Below are 20012 nucleotides of genomic sequence, written 5' to 3' on the forward strand. Positions count from 1 at the left end.
GTCGGGGTGAGGGATGTAAAGCTGCTCTGCTGTGCATTAGATGGTACCAAAGACTCGGGGAGCGGGGCCAGGGGTGTGCACTGGGAGAGAAGGAGAGAGAAGAGAGAGGATGAGGACTTCCCAGCATGGCTCAAGGCAGGGGAGCAAAGAGGGCCTCTGAGAAGTCCTGACTCATAAAAAAGTGATGTCCAGGATTGAATTTTAGGTTGTTTTCTGTTCTGTGGGATCTCATTTCACTCCATCCCTACTCCCTCAAATCTCTAGTAAAAGTCCATTACTCCCAAGTAGCTGGGTTCTCATTATATTTTGCATAGAGGAAAGGTTCAATTGTTCATTTTGGATACAAACATGGGGGAAGCCACCAAAGAGAATTCAGCAGAAGCAGGAAATTTGCAAAATTCATTTGTAGGAAATTACAGATTCCATTTATTTGGGCACTTCATGAATATGATGGTAATGATAATAATCAACTTACCATAAACATGAACCAGTCCTTGGGCTGAATGTTTACTATTCACAAAACCCCTTTGAGGTAAATAACTGTTATGATACCCATTTTGCAGACAAAGAAACAAAGTCTGGGAGATAGTTAGCAGCTTGTGCAAAGTGAGTGCTTAGTGGAGAGGCTGCATTTGGGTTTGAACTGAGCTTGCATCCTCTTCCCATTCTCCCCATGGTGTAACACCTCGGAAAAGGAAATGTTCCTAGTGGCAGTGGACATCTCCTCCCTTCATTTTTCCCTGGAGGCAAACTTGCCTTCATACTTTCTTCTTCAAATTCAATTAGAAATGGACCTGTATCATGCCGCTGCACTCCAGCCTGGGCCACAAAGGGAGACCCAGTCTCAAAAAATAAAAAAAAAAAAAGGAAATGGATCTGTAATTTTCAGAGTCTTATTTTCAGACTTAGTCAAGGCCTGTTTTCTCCCCCACGTACCTATTAATCTAAATTTTGCTCAGCTTCCTTTTCCACATTTCCAGACAAAAATGCTGTGTGACCTTTTACAGAAATCTTACAATGGGCTGATGGTGGTAGTTGATGATGTGTATGGGAAATACGTGAAGCACACTATAAGCTTCCCCTAGCAAATGTTCAGAGCAACATTTTTAAAGATGAACAACATGAATTTCAAACAGTGGTTAAGTAAACGTCATAGAGAAATACGTCCCCAACAAAATTGGGTCTGGATTGGGATCAGCAGGATTTCCCTTAAGGTGTCTGCTCTGGTTCAGGAAATGATTCTTCTGGGTCTCTGTCTGTCACGTCCATGCGTGTTCTGAACAATATCATGTGTTCACCTGGTAATTCTATTTTTTTCAGAGTACTACTTTGAAGGCTGTGGCATAGTAATGCTAGGGATACCTTGCAGACTTAGGCTCAGAGATCTATAATGCACCACATCAGTATCAGCTAGTTTCAAGTGATACTCAGTTTACTTTATTAGGAAAGGATCTATACTCTTGAAATCCTAAACTGTTACTGTTCCTCAACTTCACTTGACTTCAACCTAAAAATTAATGCTATAAGTGAGTGGCCACTTCAACAAGGCCACTCAGCAAGGAGCAACAGGAGAAACACACCTTGGTCCTCTACCTTTTCCTGTCTCTGTTGAAATAGATTTTCCTGTAGTTTGACATAAGTCAATGATATTCCCGAAAGACAGCCTTACCTGAGCCATGCTTCTCTTTTTCTGAATAGTTTTTTTGTTGTTGTTTTTTGTTTTGCTTTTTTCTCATCTGAAGTGGCTACAAGATGAAAAGACCAGAAACACATGACATTAATTAAGGTAAGGAAAAACAGAGCCCAGCAAGGGAGAATGAATTGACACTGAAATCTCTAGGGCCCATCAATGACTAGCTGCTTAGTTGCCCACTCCCTGTTGACACACACACACACACACACACACACACACACACACACACACCCGACTACCTAAGGAAAAACTCTTATATGAATGAAGAAAAAACCAGAGCCTTCAAGGACACTAATTTGGTGCCTGTTGCAGACAGCAGTTTTTGTGGTAAGAGGAAGATTATAAATAGAAGCGACTGTGGCAAGCTCTCTCACGATGTTTTATAATTGGTGTTGTAATACCTTGTGCCAGATGATATGAGAAAGATGATGTGGCAGGATGTGTCCAGCCTGTAAAGCACTCACAGTGTCTGGAGTCCCAGTGGGGCTGAAATGGGACAAGGGAGAAGGAGTAGGCAGGGGCTGCCTGGCCCACTCTGCCATGGCGCCTCAGCAGTAAAGGGCAGGCTCATGGGGGAGGGATATCAGTACCTGTGCCTCAGTTTTACATTGCTGGGAAACAAATTACCACCAATTTAGTGCTGTCAAACAATATCCATTTACTGTCTTAGGGTGAGTAAGTCAGAAGCACAGGGAACCTCCGTGGGTTCTCTGTTCAAGAGGCCTCGAAGCTGAAACCCAAGCATCAGTCAGCCTGGACCCCTATCTGGAAGCTCAGGGAAAGAATCTGCTTCCAAGCTCAAACTGTTGTCTGAATTCAGTTCCTTGTGGTAGTAGGCACTGAGCTCCCCATTTCCTAGCCAGCTGTCAGAGGGGCTGTTCTCAGCTCCTACAGTCCGCCTCCATTCCTTGGCCTGTGACATCTCAAAGCCAACAAAGTGGATTTAACCACCACCCCTCCCTGATGCTTTGAATCTCTTTTACTTCTACTAGCCAAAAAAACCCTCTTCTTTTAATAGGCTAGTGTGATTAGGTTAGACCCACCCTGATCATCTATTCTTTGCCTTAAAACCTAGTGTAATCACAGGAGTGAAATCTCATCATAGTCAGGGCCTCTATCCATGATCAAAAGTGGGGAAGGGGAAAACACAGGGCAGATTTCATTGGGTTTATTTTTATAATTTTGCTTACCACAAACAGTAATATTATCAAGGGTTATGTAATGCTCTCTCCAAGTGCTAGGAACAGTTTAAGCATTTTATATATATTAATAACATGAATCTTCTTGACAATCCTATAACATAGGTATATTCATCCCAGTATTCTGATTTTACATGTGAGGCCAAAGTAGTGATGTAGTATACACAGCTAGCCTGGGATTGAGTTGTGATTTGAACTCGACAAGTACAGCTCCAGGTTTATGCCAGAGTTCTCGGCTCCAACTAAAAATGTACTCTCTTAGACATAGTTTTTTTCCTTCATTTTGCCTGAGCTGGGATGTGAACATGGTGTTTCCAAAACAAATTAGGGAGCTGCTCACCTGTGCATTAAGGCAAAACATCCACTTTGAGGTTTTGCAATTGGAGAAAGGAGGGCATTCATTTTCAGAGTGCCAAGCAAGGAGAACTGGGCAGCTCACACTTAGACCTGACCTCCCCAGCGGCTTCTAGGTAAGGGTCTTTAAAGGAAGGGAGGCAGAGGTTATAGGCAAAGTCATCAATAAATATGTGGTGGTTATACATTGGTTTGACCAAAAAAGTTGGGACATTTCGAAGCAGGTCATAAGAGGATTCAAAGATTTTTCTCATCTGTGATTGGTTAAGGAGACGAAGCTTTGTTTAATGATTTGGGGGTCAACAGAAAGGAATGGTGAGTTCCAGCCTGTGGATGGGACTTCCTCCAGGCTCCTCAAGAAGAAATTTAGAACAGAAAATGGCCGTCAGAGTTCAGTCCTCTGTCTCCTCTTGTCTGAGGTCTATGTGCCAATGTATCCATTTGGTAGGGGTCCAGGTTTCTGAACAAACAACTCAGGGACATATGTTGGGATGTAATTTTTAGTTTCTATAGGGAACCAAACATCTCATGACTCTAACTTCCTTGGTTATTGTTTTAAGCTACTATTACCTTCTTGGTTATCAAGTTGCTCATTTACTTCTCAAGGCTAGCTAGGTGTCTGGAATTTCCCTTGAAGAAACTCAATATTTTCTTTTATTTCCATGCTTGACGGGGGGAGAATGAGGAGGAGGCCCCTAAGAGGAGTCCCTACTCCCTCTTGATGAGGTTTGGAGTTGTCTAGTGGGACAGGAATAGCATGCAGTAGAAGGCAGCACAGCATGCATGGATCAGACTGTCTGTGGCCAAGGCTGTAATGTCAAGGCACCTGTGGCATGTCCACCTCTTCTAATTTCACCATCTTGTACTCAGAGTCTTACTTAGTTGTAAAGAGCACACATTTCCCCAGACTGTCCCCTCTCCCATATATCCTTCAGGAGCAGTTGATCTAGTAACGATATTTGAGATGTTCAACGTATAAAGTGAGGTCTTCATGAAACAGATATCCCACCTCCATGTCCCTGGGACTCTGCTTCCTGCACAAGTCTATATAAAAAAGGGACCTAACAAACCAATGGTTACTCTGTATGGACTTAGTCATAATTTTTCAGTCTTTCATTGATTGGGTTGCATTATTTTGGCTTATGTAGGAGGATGAAGATATATCCTTAAAGATATAACTAGTTTATAATCATAAATTAGAAGAAAAAAGGCTAATAAATATGAAACAAAGTTGACTTCAAAAATAGTAAAAATACTATATATATAGTAAAAAATATATATATTTGCAAAATATATATTTGCAAAACAGCACCTTAATATTATTAGTAATAGTATTAACAGAGCAACTTCACCAATAAAATTACATTGTTGCATATAGCAAAAGGCATAACAAAAGTCAAAATCCAGAAACATGTTATTATTTTTCTGAGATGAAGTCTCGCTCTGTCACCCAGGTTGGAGTGCAATGGCACAATCTCAGCTCACTGCAACCTCCACCTCCTGGGTTCAAGAAATTCTCCTGTCTCAGCCTCCCAAGTAGGTGGGATTACAGGCATGTGCCACCATGCCCAGCTAATTCTGTGTATTTTTAGTAGAGACAGGATTTCACCCTGTTGGCCAGGCTGGTCTTGAACCCCTGACCTCAGGTGATCCACCTGCCTTGCCCTCCGAAAACGTTGGAATTACAGGGTGAGCCACCACGCCTGGCCCAGAAACATTTTAAAAAACTAAACAGAAGGTAGAAAACTGACATTTCATAATTATAGCTATAATTTAAATGCTATAAATTATACTACTAAATGACACAGAATATCAAGTAAGATCAAGAAATAAACATAATACTATTTTTCATTCATTATACATAACAAAATAAAAAGATTCATAATGAAACAATCCAGGTGGAAAAGAGGCAATGAAGCGATTTCTAGGGAGCAGTTACCAATGAGAAGAATTACAAGTGCAAGCTCAAGTTCTGAAGCAACGGTTTAGATAACGGGACTGGTTTAGGAAATTAGGAGAAATATGAATCAGCTTATTATCACAGCTGTGGTAGAAGGGCATGATGACCAGGAGGAGACGTTCAATCTGACTGTGAGAGCATGTGAAAAATAAGGAGACAAAAATTGCACAATGATCCCACCCAGGGCACTGCAGCAAGGAGTCCAGGTATCCGGCCCAAGGGATGGTGGTGGCAGGGATGCAATCGCTGAAGCTGGATATCACTAATGTGGTGATGTGTCTATCTGCGCTCTCATCCCTTGTCTCTCTCTCTTACAACAGATAACTTTGAACACATGATAAATAGGTAGAATGGGTAAACAGATCTGTTGAATTATGTGGGCTTAGGGCAGATTAAAGTGAATTGAAAAGACTGTCTCCTTCAGTTGTCCATATGATGTATCAGCTTGACATTCAAAAGCCTCTACAATTTAGCTCACCTCTGCCTGCCTTGCCAGGCTTGTCTTCAATACACAGGGCCCAGGACCAGCTTTTCAGCCAGAGTGGCCTATTCCCCATCTCCTAAGTTTATCCTGCCTGTTATCACCTCCTCACCTTTTCCTGCTGTTCCTCCCTCCCTTCAAGGACCAATTCAAATCTCAGCTTACCCCTGATCTGAGTATCTTTTGTAACTCCTAGTCTCTCTGTGCTTCTATCCATGAACCCTTAAAGCATTTATTATGCAATTAACTATATCCTTTCGTGCTTGGCTATTTGGCTGTTTATCTCTTTTGTTGTGGTTCAATGTTTCACATGTGACTGTCATATCTCTGCAAGTACACTATTTATTCCCTGAAAGCAAGGTTATGTCTTTTTTATATCATTCATCATTTAGCATCTTCCAATTTCAGTTTGTTTATGGATATTATCTGATAAAATGCTCCCTATAAAACTTCATGTTAAATATTATTTTCCTCATTATATGAACTACCTAATTGAGGCTTAACAAAGTTTAAAAACCCACCCTATGTGATACAGCTAATAAGTGACAGAATCAAGATTTAAAGCCATGTGATTTGGACGAAAATCCTCTACTTTTCCCATGAGGCCATGATATCATTACACCTTCCTGGAGCCATTACTCTAGATAATACATCAAAATAAAATATTCATAGCATATATACATACAAAAGCAGTCTCCATAAATACGTGTCAATTATTTTACTTCATTTGCCCACAAGTTTTAAGTTATGAAGGAATCTTTAAATGGAAAGCCTAGAAAAAATGTCTATTCATGCATATTCACAGATGCACATGTATGCATGCACACATACATGTGCACACACACAGGGATGCCTACACACATGCTCATACACACAAATGTTTGCATCACGATAGCTTGGCTGGTAAGTGCCACACACAGTTCTGCCTGAAAGGACATTGTGATCCCAATGGTACAATGAATGGTCTCATTGGCAAGGACATAGAGAATTTTTAATCCCATTTAGGGTAGAAAGGTGTGTAATCTTAGCAGAATGCTTCGAGGCTCAATTTTATTGCAAGGATGCCCAGACCTCAGTGATTTGGTTTATAGTCAGCAAATTACTTTGAAGTACAGCCGTGTTAGTTGTAATATTAGCTATTGAAAGGCTCTATGTCAATTCCTCTGTTAATCATGACCTGGAAAGTATAATGAATGTGGAGGGTGCTCAGCAGGCATATTGTTTGCGCAGGTTCTCAGCTTATTCTCTGTTTGGGAGAGAAAGACGACAGCTCTGAAACCTATAATCTTTCAGCAGTGGGAAGCAGAGAGGGAATTGTGGTGGGGAAGGTACCACAAGATTGTTCGTAGGTTCCCTTCATAACTTGGACATCACTTTTTGGCAGCGGATAGTTTCCATGTGCATGATAAGAATCATTACGTTTTGCTACTCTGTGTCTCTCAAACTTTGGCCACATAAAAATTACCTGGGTGATCAGGTGCGGTAACTCACACCTGTAATCCCAGCACTTTGGGAGGCTGAGGAGGGTGGATCACAAAGTCAGGAGATTGAGACCATCCTGGCTAACATGGTGAAACCCCGTCTCTACTAAAAATACAAAAAATTAAATTAAATTAAATTTAAAAAGTTAAAAATTAAACTTAGCTGGGCGTGGTGGTGGGCACCTGTAGTCCCAGCTAATCGGGAGGCTGAGAAAGGAGAATCGCTTGAACCCGGGAGGTGGAGGTTGCAGTGAGCCGAGACTGCACCACTGCACTCCAACCTGGGTGACAGAGTGAGACTCTGTCTCTAATAATAATAATAAGAAGAAGAAGAAGAAGAAGAAGAAGAAGAAGAAGAATAACCTGGGTGGCTTGTTAAAACAGAGAGCTAAGCCCCAATCCTGGTGATTGATTGGGGAGGTATATGGTAGAGTCAAATAATTTGCATCTCTTAGAAGTTCATAAATCATGCTGATACTGCTGGTCCAAGGAACACCCTTTGAGAACCGCTGTCCTAACAGACATGGTGTGTAATTATAGGGCATAGAAGAAGCATTAGGTTCCTTCAAGAAAATATATTATGATACTGATAATCAGGAAGCTTTTTCTATTAATAACGCCAGTCCTAAGTATTTTTCTTCTGTTCCAACGTCATTGCTCTCCTTTGTATCTCAGAGAATGTACAGAGCTTCTATGCATTACACAGATGCTCATATTACTATCTCAAGCCTTGTTCTTATGTAAGCAAAGTAGCTGTCCACCAAATAGGTGCTGACAGGCTTCCTCTCATTGATGGGAGTTTTTCTTCTTTTCTTTTTTTCTTTCTTCTTTTCCTTTTTTTTTTTTTAATTTTTTTTTTTATTTTTGAGACAGAGTCTCACTCTGTCACCCAGGCTGGAGTGCAGTGGCGCCATCTTGGCTCACTGCAACCTCCACCTCCCAGGTTCAAGCCATTCTCCTGTCTTAGCCTCCCAAGTAGCTGGGACTACTGGCGCCCGCCACCATGCCCGGCTAATTTTTTGTATTCTTAGTAGAGACGGGGTTTCACTGTGTTAGTTAGGATGGTCTCAATCTCCTGACCTTGTGATCCACCCGCCTCAGCCTCCCAAAGTGCTGGGATTATAGGCGTGAAAAGGAGAGTCTGGATCAGGGAAAGCGGGAGAACACTAACCTATAGGAGAAGGAAAACGTCAATATCTGCTTCATCTCCTCTCCTTTCCTTCCATTACCTTTTCCCTCCACGTTCCTTTCATGTTTCTCCCCTATTCCTTTTGCCCCTGTCATTTTCTTCGCTTTAGGTCTGTAAGCCTCTGTCTATCCTCTCCTTTCTATCCGCTGCAGATGAAAAGAAGTTATTGTGGAGTATTGCCAACTTCCATCTCCATGACTTTACTTCATCTTACATTATCCTCACTACATAAATCTTTTCTGAACAAAATGAATGCCATTCGTTCTGGTCCTAGAAACTTATTGAGACTTTGAATCATTCAGGCCAGGCAAGGTGCTAGCCAGTCACAATGACTTTCGAATAGCTTAGTATACCTGCCATGTAAACAACCTCCTTTTAAGAGACTCCATACAAATAGGTCATTTTATTTGTGTTCAATGATATCATGACCTTGAACACAATGGATTTGACCCCGAACCCAAAAGAAGCAAGTCAATTTATAGGGATTCCTTAGATCTATGAAGTGACTTGGTGTGAAAGCTCTAATAGGAATGCCATAGACTGGATGGAGACTTTACAAGCCAATTCAATTTTTCTTTGTTGAAGAGTTTGAATTTGAGACACAAGTAGAATAATTTTACAAAAGCAGTGCTAATAATAGAAATAGAGGTAAAAAATTGCCAAGTCATTCAAGCCAGAGTCTGGAGGATTGGATACCACAGGGCAATCACCAGAATTTCTATGCATCATCAGAGCAGGAATTATACTTTTAGAACTATTGCATTGATCTCAATAAAATCTCCACTCAGGCCAGGCGCGGTAGCTCATGCCTGTAATCCCAGCACTTTGGGAGGCCAAGGCGGGTGGATCCCATGGTCAGGAGTTCGAGACTAATCTGGCCAACATAGTGAAACCCGTCTCTACTAAAAATACAAAACATTAGCCTGGTGTGGTGGTGGGCGCCTGTAATCCTAGCTACTCAGGAGACTGAGGCAGGAGAATCGCTTGAACCCAGAAGGCAGAGGTTTCAGTGAGCCGAGATCATGCCATTGCACTCCACCCCAGGCGACAGTGTGAGACTCCATCTTATAAATAAATAAATAAATAATAAAATAAAATAAAATCTCCACTCTAGGAATCCTGCTTAGTATAACTGTAAAATGCTATTTAGGATAAACTGAGTATCTCTGTTCCTTATGCCTCAAAGTAGCTCAACTTACAAATAATAAGGAAAGTTATTTTAGGCCAGGTGTGGTGGCTTGTTCCTGGAAGCCCAGCACTTTGGGAGGCTGAGGTGGGAGGATCACTTGAAGCCAGGAGTTTGACACTAGCCTGGGCTATAAAGGGAGACCCCATCTTTACAAAAAAAAAAAAAAAAAATAGCCAGGTGTGGTGGCACATGCCTATAAGTCCTAGCTACTTGAGAGGCTGAGGCAGGAGGATCGCTGGAGCCCAGGAGTTCCAGGCTGCAGTGAGCTATGATCATACTACTGCACTCCAACCTGGGTGACACAGCAAGACCCCATCTTTGAAATAAATAAATAAAATTTTTTTAAAAAGTTACTTTAGGCTAAGATCTAGGCAGAAGGCTATAATGAATAGAGGAAGTAGCAATAATATAATCCAATATTGATAATCATGACCAGTAGTAGTTATTGAAAAAAAATTACCATGTGCCAGCATACTGGAAATGTCAATCATTGTGTCTGCTTGCCTACACAGACCTCTAGGGCAGTTGTTCCTCTCAAAACCACTGATTGAAGGACAAACCTAGGTTGCAATATTGTGTATTACATGACCTCACCCTTCCCTTTAAATATTTAGACCAAAGGTGAGCAGCTACTTCAAGGACAGCAAATTCATAGTTTTATATATGCATATATATATATATAATGTGTGTGTATGTATATTGTAAGCATGTGTGTATATATGTTTGAGTCTTGCACTTAAAATGTACTTTATGTAAGGAATGTCTGAGGAAATAGAAATAAATGTATGAAACAAAAAAGGAAGGATAAGCTAGGCCAGTCAGATCCCTGTATGGGCCATTTAAACTAAGAATATCAAGATAATGACTTAATTAGCTCATTGAAAGGTTTTGAAAAGTCATAAGGCAATTGATGGCATGAAGAACAATATGCAAACTCAAGTAAGGATGCTGAGCCCCTGGGCTGTCAGAATCTGTGACGCAGAGTAAAGAGAGGGCAGAGGAACAGAATGGACCAACCAGGGCAGAGGCACAGAGAGAAGCAAAGGCAGAGAACACACAGCTCACGGTGGAAGGGACCAGGGAGGACCTGGCCTAAGAGAGGCCCTGTCTGCAGAAAGATTTTCAGGTCCCGTCTGAGTCCAAATCAATCCTGACAATGAACCCGATTTTCCTTGAGGCTCAGTGATGTAAAGCCCCTTTCCTGAAACTGGTGAGCTAATATGGACTGGAGCAGTTATTTGAGTCTAGGGCTGGTTTGCTCTTTCCACTGCACTATCACGTGCGGCAGAGCTTCTACAAATGTGGAAGAACGTATGAGTCTTAACAACAACAATGCTCTATCACTCATATCTATCTTTTTCTCCAAGTACCGTGCATGTTTTCTGTATGTGTGTGAATTATATCCTTTTGGTCATTTTGAATGTGCCCCTCTGCCTCTTCTATCCCAATCTCTTCTAACCACAATGTTTCTAGCAATAAAGCATTTCATTTGAATGAATGAAAGTAATTAAGTTGTCTCTCATATTTTACCTGTTTATTTTACGTGTGAGGTTGCTGAATGTTAATTTAAGCTGTGTTAATTTATAATTTTTTTCACATTTTAATAATTTAACTTTATTTTTTATTGTGGTAAAATATGCATAACATTGAATTTACCATTTAACTATTTAAAATGTACAATTTAGTGTCATACACATTGTTTTGCAACTATTATCTCCAGAACTTTTTTTTAATCATTCCATACTGAAACTCTTTCTTTCAAACTCCCTGTCTCTCTGAGACAGAGTCTTGTTCTGTCGACAGGCTGGAGTGCAGTGTTTATTTGCAGTTTCTTCCATTGTCTGCCATGTCCTCCACCTCAGTCCACCATTCATTTACATTCTTTCCTATTTGGTTTTCATTTACCACTATTCAGTCTCCTCAGGTCAGGTCTTGAAACATTCTCTTAATAAGAAAGAATCTGATGTAAATAGCAATAGTAGTGACACCTGGTCTGGGTTTTTTAAATGGGGAAAGATTGAAGGTTGAGATACCTTTTCAAGGTCTGCCCTTTGTGGCTCTGAACAAAAAGACTATCAACATGATTATCAAGGAAACAGTTTTTTAATACTCTTTCCTCAACCTTTGGACAATACACAAAATGGGATAGCTACGCCTCACAATCCCAGCAACTGATCACATTCCCCTCCAATATCAACGTAGAGGCCTGAATCTACCTGTGAATTTTTACCACCTTTGCCTACATGGCCAGGTAGATGCATCTTAGGGAATGGCATCCAAGTAATACTAATGCTCTGGAATGAAGAGATTCCCAGTCTAGCAAGTCACAAAATTATGAAAGAGCAGTGCCCAGAGGTTCCTTTCAGATACACAATTCAACATCCAGTTTTCAAAATATTAGGACTGCATGGCACTATCCATCAGCCTGGTGATCTTCAGAGGAATCCGGGCTTTCCAGAGAGCCAGCGTGTTTCAGCTTTGACTGTAACTGAAAAACTTCCAGTAATAGCTTTCTTTATGATCATTGACATTCATCACTGGCATCCAGCTGAAGTTCTATATATCATATTCACAGATGAACATATTCACAGATGAACATGATTTCTAAACTGGGTAAACTAGAATATGCCACTTCATGGAGATCGCCTACCTGCCTTTCCTCAATTTTATTCCAATTCTCATTTATAAATGCCCTTTGGCTGGCTAATATTTTGGTAAACAGATAGATAGGTGTGTGTAAATTGGCTATCATGCATTCCAACAATCCATGCTTGCTTGCCGAAGGAAACATACCATAAATCATGGTATTTGTCTTCCCCCAGATACCACTTAAAAGGGCACAAATAAATGATGAATATTATCGTCAATGGCTCACTCCTTCCCATGCCACAAAATATAACGAATATCACTGGAATGGGAGTTAGGAGACTTATATCCTTGTTCCAGTTAACTGCTGATAGGGTGACTTCAGGCAAGTCACCAACTCTGAAAAACCCTCCAGAGTGAAAATAAAAATCCTGTCCTACTTTCTACTTAGGGCAACTATGAACAGGATGAAGTGATGCATGTGACAATGTATTTATCACTACTATATAAATATAAGGGGTCAGCGTGAGGCAGGGAGGGACAGGGGCGGGATAGCAGTTGCCAGTGATAAGAGGAGGTCCATTCCGTTGGGGGCACTGCTTCGGGAGATCTGTTTATTCTGTAATTAACAATAAGCAAGGGAGACCTCTGAGATGCTTACTTAGAGGTCATCATTTCAATTTGACTGCTATTTAATAAATATTTTCTCTGGTTATAGATAGCTCCCTTAAAAATAAACAATTATTTTCAGCATATGAGCGAAAGAAAATACATTTATCTGCCGTGTGCTAGCTGTTCATTATAGGATTTAAGGGTCCATGAAAAAAATGATAAAAAAGAAAATACTCAGAATAATTCAACAATTATTTTCAAAGTGAGATAGATCAGGGATCCCTCTTAGGGGCCTGCCAGCCCCTGAACCATAGATATAAAGGAAAATCTTGAGTTTCTTCAAGGAGAATTCCAGGCACATACAAGTAAATGAGCAACTTGATAAGCAAAAAGGTAATAGTGGCTTAAAACAATAGTCAAGGAAGTTAGAGTTGCGAGATGTCTGATTCCCTATAGAAACTAAAGATAACATCTTAACATAAATCCCTTAGTTGTTTTTCAGAAACCCAGACCCCCACCAAACAGATCTGCTGGCATGTAGACCTCAGATAAGGAGGAGCTGAGGACTGGACTCTGACTGCCTTCCGTCTTTTACTCCAAATTTCTTCCTCGGAGGCCTGGAAGGAGTCATCCTCATAAGCCAAAGCTAGCATCCTTTTCTGTTGACCCCAAGTCTTTAGACAATGCTTCCTTTCCTTAACCAATTGCAAATCAGAAAATCTTTGAATCTACTTATGACATGTTACCCTTCGCTTCAAGATATTTCGCCTTTATAGGCCAAACCAAAGGATAACCTCCATGTGTTGATTTACAATTTTGCCTGTAACTTCCGCTTCCCTGAAATTTACCCCTACGTTTAACAACCCTTGTTTGTAAGCTATCAGAGAGGTCAGGTCTTCAGAGTGAGGTACCCGATTCTCCTTGCTCGGCGCCTTGCAGATAAACACCCACCTTTCTCCTGCTGCAAAACCTGGGTAGGAATGTTTGGCCTTACCATGCTGGGCAAGTGGACCCCAGTTCAGTTTGGTAACAGTAGGAATCTACATAAAAAAAAGATTACATTATTTCACTGAAAAATTACAGCAACAAAATGAAGAGTGGTGCTTTTGCTGCTGCTGCTGCTGCTGCTGCTGCTGCTGCTGCTGCTGGTTGTTGTATTGATCAATTCCATGCTAACAAGTCTTTTTCATTTGATACGTTTCTGAAATTTTAAGGTATGTGTGTGGTGTGCGGTGGAGGGGGGACCTTGGGTAGAAATACTCTGAATTCTATTGGGATACATTTTCCTAGAGTTATTTGCTTCTTAAAACAAGCCAATGCCATCATTTATAACTATAACCCTGAAGGCATCATGGTTGCCTAAATATGTAAGCAAAATGAAAGGTACAATTTGCAGAATCTTTATTTGAATACTTTAAAATTCTTGAATGGTTTAGGGGAAGACATGCAAGCAGTAAAAAAAAATCAAGTGTGATGCTATCTAGCAATGTTTATTAAATGCCTACTTGTGGTTCTGTTTGATATTCTGAAGGACAAAATGAATGTAATTGTGGAATCATAGAGTTATAAAGCTGGAAGGGATTTTAAATTTATCTTATCTAGCTTGTACAGTTTACTCACGGAGGAAGTGAGGCTAAAAAATAATTAGTTCCTGAGGTCATTCAGGTAGGAAAGACAGGACTCAAACCCAGGTTTCCCAAGACCTAACACAAGACTCCTTCCAACAACCTCCCCTTGAAGAGCCCTGTTATATCAACTATTGTTAATGTATAATGTAAAATTCCCTAAGTGCATATAAACAACGAAGTAATTTCTAAACATGATATTACTGCAAGGATAGACCTGACCATTAACTTTAGGCTCTGTCAACACATTTAAAAGTGGAGAAGGGGTGTTCGGGCATTACTCAAGTCATTTGATTAATGCCAGTAGTTCAGATCTTTCAGGTTCTAAAATGGACTGCTGTGTGGATAAGCTGATTTGATAGTGTTTAGGACCTGTTTCAAAGGGTGAGTGGAAACTCTTTCCTTCCCTTTTTGCTATATATAATAGCTTTGCGTGGGTGTTGAAGCCAGAGAATTGTTTGAAAAGAGAATTGCTGAGAATAAATCAAATCACCAGTCTTCAGAGACAATCAGTTAGGTCACATTTAGTCAACTCCGTGAAGCAAGGACAGGGGTTGGTCCTGAGTCTTGTATTTTTTTCCAAAATCACTTTGCAATGACATCAACTATGGCTCACTCCCCATTCTCCTGCTTCACTGCTTACCATACAATGGCCCATTATGAATGTTTTGCTGAAGGCAGAAATTAACCTTTTATGGAAGTTTTGTCCCATTAAGTCTAGTTACTTGAATCTGGACTGATTTTCTTTCTAATGAGAAGACTTTTAGCCAATGTTTTAAGTGCTTGAAAAAATGTTCTGGTCTTGACTGCCTATGAGAGCCTTCCTGGTGGAAACAGAATTGTTAGTCAGCTGTCATCTCCATGGTGATTTTTTAAGGCTAAGTGTAAGTCAGTCTTCTAAATATTGAGGTGTAATTTGTGAATATGCAGTTGAATAAATAATAATAGAATTTTAAACAAGATAGACTGCCTTTAATTCTGGTGTTTGAGACTTTTCACGCACTAGTCTAATCTATAACTAATCTTCAAACATGACCTTAACAGTTTCTCTGAAACCACCTTTGCAAAGATTATGAAAGTGAGAGAAATCTAACGTGGCTGACTCCATCCTGCTTCTAGCCTTACAGGCTGGCTATCCCTGTTCATTCCTGGGCAGAGGCCAAGATAACCATGGGAGGAATTTAGTTTTTAGTTTAACTTTGAAGCAAGGATGATAATAGTCCCTCCCTACAACTGATCCCCTCCTTGTTTGGGGGATGAAACCAAAAGGCCACAAAATAAGGGATATGGGAGGGGTCTGAATTCTGCTCAAATGTAGGCATAATTTCTATAGCTCATTACAGCTCAGGAGTCATGTAGCCAGAGGTCGCAAAATTTGTGACTTCCCCAGTTGCTCCCATAGATCTCATCTCTATTGTAGAACCTAAGATTGATCTTTTGAGATCAACTCCAGTTATCCTGTGTGTCTGGCCTTGCATCAATTAAACTCATTTCTTGACTGCCATACCACAGTCTCAGGGAATTGGATTTGTCTGTGCAGCAGGCAGGAAGAATCTGCTAGGTGATTACATCCCCTCCTCAATGATCATGTTTTATCTGCCTGCCTGTGTTTTATTTCACTCTACCCACTTTCTGTGTATCCGATTCCTTCAAAGAATAGCTCTATTCTAACCACTAAGTCTTCTCTTACACCCATCTCTTTGTATTCCCCAGTGTCTTATGCAATGCATATAACATAGGCTCCCTTGCCAGAGGAATTGCCACTTTGGGAAAAACAACTCTAGTTTGGATGTCAGGAGATGTTGGTTGAGGTTCTAACACTGCCCAGTACAAGCTCTGTGGCCTTATTAAGTTTCTCCATCTTCAATTCTTCCGTCTAAAAATTGAACAAGTTGGGCAAGATCATCTCTAATGTTCTCCGACTGTGGATTCTATGATGAATCTCAGTTATAGAAACAAAATAATAAAATCATCAGACAGCACTGGCTTCCTGCACTATATTTTTAATAGAGTGTTTTTTCATCCATTATCTCTTCAAATTTATGCTCAGAGGTCAGAATTATGATAAACAGCTAAAAGCTGCTGTGAGCTGGGGAGAGGAGTAAGTGAATTCACCTCTCCAAGGAGACTTGTTCTGCAGCTTGTGAGTGCTGTTAACCAAATGTTTCCAGTGGCAAAGTAGGGGCATCAAATGATTTATTCCTTATTTTATCTCTTTAAGTGTCCAGAAAGCTGTTAAAGCAAGAAAAAGGTCTAACAGCTCCCTATTGGCCAAGAAAAAGTCTTTGGGATCATCCATTTAGAACAATAGACCAGAATATGTGAATCTTCAAATATATTCCCTCATCTCAACCAAAGAAAGGCAGAATAAACAAGCCATTATGTTCTGTGCTTACAGACTTCCTCCTTGCTATTATCTTATTTCTCCATTTCAAACCTTATATAGGTTAAAAAAAAAAGTAAATAGCAGAACAAAACTGTCTCCCAAAGTTCTTGGAGATGGATAAAATAAATATTTATTAACTGCGTACTATGTTATATTTATAAGTTACGGGGTCAATAGGACGTCATGATTAAGATTATAGCCCCTGGAGCTGGTTAATACAGTACTTCAAGCAGTATCTGGCTCAAAGTAAGCACACAATGAATGTTGCCTTTTAATAGTGTAGTTACTTATTATTGTGGTTACTTCTGGGTACCAGATACACGGTGAGGAAAATAGTAAGTTCCCTTTTTCCATGGGCTGCCAAAATAACCTCTACATATATTGATAAATATTTTTTAAACACTGATTTTGGGGAAATTGTGGGTAGGACGATAAGACATACTCCAGATATTCTGGATCCATTCTCCTCCTGATATCACACCAAATTTTCCAACCTTGTGCCATAATAAATGGGACAAATGTAGCATTTAAGTTAAAATGTAAAAACTATAAAATAAATTTACACTGCAGCTGGGGTCACCTTGGTCTTGTCCTATTCTGTAATCCTCCAGGCTGAACCAGATTTCTTTTCATTATGGGAGTGAAAATGAATTCAGCTGATTTTCTCCCCGATTCCTCTCCATTTTCTCTTTTCAGACTTCTCCATCATGTTCTTGTGCCTGGTGAGTCCCGTTGTCAGGTCTTGTTGTGACCCCAGAGATCAATTAGAGGGTCATTCAGTGTTTTACCATTTACTTGGCAAAGAGGATAATGCGGGCACTGTGAGTCACCACACGGAGTTATGGTTATACACGTGACATTAAAATTAATTGTACACGTGAATACGCTGGCGGTGCTCTAAGGCACTGGATTTGCTCAGAGAAAGGGATGGCTTAGGAGAAGACAGAGAAGGTAAGAACAAATTCTAGGCCAGGAGGCAAGCCAGCTAATGAGTGACATTTCCCCATGCCACCATAGTGGGCACAGCTCCTTCAGGGGCAAGCTGGGGCACACAGCCTTCTTCTTTTATGCTCTTTCCCTCTCTAAAAACACTGGGAGCCATATCACCCTGAGTGGACCAATACAGTCTCTAATTGGAACTTATTTTTCAGTTTCCCATGCTCTACTGGTGGCTCTGTGATAAGAGAGTTTATGGAAACATAAAGAGCCCACGTTAGTGTTTAGCCAGTGTCAAGTCTGGCTAAAAATGAAATCTTGTTGTTGTCATGCTGTGGGATTTGCAAAGAGAGCCGCACTGAGGCTGGAAAACAGGGGAACTCAAGGCGACAATTGTATGTGGGTTTTAAAGGGCAGCTATGATTAGAAATGTGCCTGTAAAAATGGCATTTCTATGTTCCAAATGTATTCCCCTTTGGTGATTTCCATGTCAAATTCACTTAGTTTACAAATAAAAACAAAAGATTCGCAACTGCAGCTCTGGGAGCTCAGTGAAAGACTTGAATAAAGGAGAGACTTGTCCTGTCCTCGGCTGAAGAGCCCTGCTCCAGCAGGCAAGGCAGAGGCCGCCACTGAGCAGCAGAGCGGGCGAGGATGTGTCTCACAGGCGGGCTGCTCGGCAGGTGCAGCCCTGGTGCCCAGGCCCTGGGGTTCTGCAGTGCCACTAAGTGCACAGCATCTCAGCCACACTCGAGAGAGCCCAGCTTTGTCAGTGAGTGCTTTTGAATGGACAACAAATGCATTGCCAAATTGTAAACAGCAGTGTGTGTGTGTGTGTGTGTGTGACAGAGAGAGAAAGAGAGAGAACAACAGATAAACAAGAAAAAAAACAAAAGTAAATTACTCACTGTGCCAGGTATTGTGACAGGAAGTGCTAGTCATCTATATTCTTGTGGAAAACTGGCCATTATCTGGTGTATATTGTCATTTCCAAGGAATCCAGACTCAAAACCACCCCAGGTGCTATGCTTTGTAGATAGGGGAATGTTAGCAGGACATTCAAGATAGGGGAATGTTATCAGGACTATTAAAATATTTCTTCTCTGACAAAAACAATTAATGGGGAAAAGCCTCCCTAGCCAATAAATGGTGCTTGGATAACTGGCTAGCCATATGCAGAAGATTGAAGCTGGACTTCTTCCTTATACCATAAACAAAAATCAACACAAGATGAATTAAAGACTTAATTGTAAAACCGAAAACTGTAAAAAATCCTGGAAGACAACCTAGGCAATACTGTGCTAGACATAGGAACAGACAAAGATTTCATAACAAAGACACCAAAAGCAATCGCAGTAAAAGCAAAAATTGACAAGTGGGATATAATTCAACTTAAGAGCTTCTGCACAGAAAAAGAAAGTATTAACATGGTAAACAGACAACCTACAAAATGGGAGAAAATATTTGCCAACTATGCATCTGACAAAGGTCTCATATCCGGCATCCTTAAGGAACTTATATAAATTTATGAAAGGAAACATACAACCCCATTAAAAAGTGGGCAAAGGACATGAACAGCCACCTTTCAAATGAAGACATACATGCATCCAACAAGCATATGAAGAAAAGCTCAATATCACTGATCATTAGAGAAATGCAAATGGAAACCACAATGAGATATCATCTCACACCTGTAAGAATGCTATTATGAAAAAGTCTGAAAGTAACAGATGCTAGTGAGGTTGTGGAGTAACGGGAACACTTATTCACTGTTACTGGGAGTGTAAATTAGTTCAACAATTGTGGAAAGCAGTATGGTGATTCCTCAAAGAGCTAAAAGCAGAACTACCATTAAACCCAGCAATCTCATTACTGCGCATATATCCAGAGGAATATAAATCATTTTACCATAAAGACACAAGCACACAAATGTTCATTGCAGCACTAGTCACAATAGCAAAGACATGGAATCAATCTAAATGCCCATCAGTGGTAGACTGGATAAGTGTAATACATATACTCCATGGAATACTATGCAGCCATGAAAAGGAATGAAATAATGTCCTTTGCAGGAACATGGATAGAGCTAGAGGCCATTATCCTCAGCAAATTAAGATAGGAACAGAAAACCAAATATCACATGTTCTCACTTATAAGTGGGAGCTAAATGATGAGAACTTATGCACACAAAGAAGAAAACAATAGACACTGAGTTCTACTTGAGAACGGAGGATGGAAGCAGGGAGAGGAGCAGAAAAGATAACTATTGGATACTGGGCTTAATACCTGGGTGATGAAATAATCTGTACAACAAACCCCCA

The 20012-nt window shown here is 40.5% G+C and overlaps 1 protein-coding gene and 2 long non-coding RNA genes across 4 annotated transcripts in view; 2 read left to right on the top strand and 1 right to left on the bottom strand.

The window, feature by feature from the left end:
- LOC129526934 (uncharacterized) lies at positions 1–17538 on the bottom strand. 2 transcript variants are annotated; one of them, XR_008671748.2, is made up of 3 exons: positions 17336–17538; positions 1670–1745; positions 1–80 (listed from the first exon to the last, which is right to left on the bottom strand). It is a non-coding gene; the product is annotated as an uncharacterized lncRNA (long non-coding RNA). The 2 variants fall into 2 exon arrangements; XR_008671749.2 differs by having other exon boundaries at positions 17319–17538.
- Positions 1–20012, top strand: part of AGBL1 (AGBL carboxypeptidase 1) — a 948924-nt gene that overhangs the window by 834701 nt on the left and 94211 nt on the right. The window lies entirely within an intron of this gene.
- LOC109023327 (uncharacterized) overlaps positions 15164–20012 on the top strand; it is a 13362-nt gene continuing 8513 nt past the window's right edge. Inside the window, exons 1-2 of the long non-coding RNA XR_002002715.2 lie at positions 15164–15253; positions 17367–17477. This is a non-coding gene — a long non-coding RNA (uncharacterized lncRNA). The remainder of the gene's footprint in view (positions 15254–17366; positions 17478–20012) is intronic.

This window comes from Gorilla gorilla, chromosome 16 (genome assembly GCF_029281585.2).
Source record: "Gorilla gorilla gorilla isolate KB3781 chromosome 16, NHGRI_mGorGor1-v2.1_pri, whole genome shotgun sequence".
NCBI lineage: Eukaryota > Metazoa > Chordata > Mammalia > Primates > Hominidae > Gorilla > Gorilla gorilla.